Below are 409 nucleotides of genomic sequence, written 5' to 3' on the forward strand. Positions count from 1 at the left end.
GAGAGGGTGTGGAGAAAAGGGAACCCTCTTGCACTGTTGGTGGGAATGTAAATTGATACAGCCACTATGGAGAACAGTATGGAGGTTCCTTAAAAAACTAAAAATAGAATTACCATACATATGACCCAGCAATCCCACTACTAGGCATATACTCAGAGAAAACCATAATTCAAAAAGACACACGCACCCCAATGTTCATTGAAGCACTATTTACAATAGGCAGGTCATGGAAGCAACCTAAATGCCCATCGACAGAGTAATGGATAAAGAAGATGTGGTACATATATACAATGGAATATTACTCAGCCATAAAAAGGAACGAAATTGGGTCATTTGTAGAGACGTGGATGAATCTAGAGACTGTCATACAGAGTGAAATAAGTCAGAAAGAGAAAAACAAATATTGCAT

This window comes from Physeter macrocephalus, chromosome 4 (assembly GCF_002837175.3).
Source record: "Physeter macrocephalus isolate SW-GA chromosome 4, ASM283717v5, whole genome shotgun sequence".
Classification (NCBI taxonomy): domain Eukaryota; kingdom Metazoa; phylum Chordata; class Mammalia; order Artiodactyla; family Physeteridae; genus Physeter; species Physeter macrocephalus.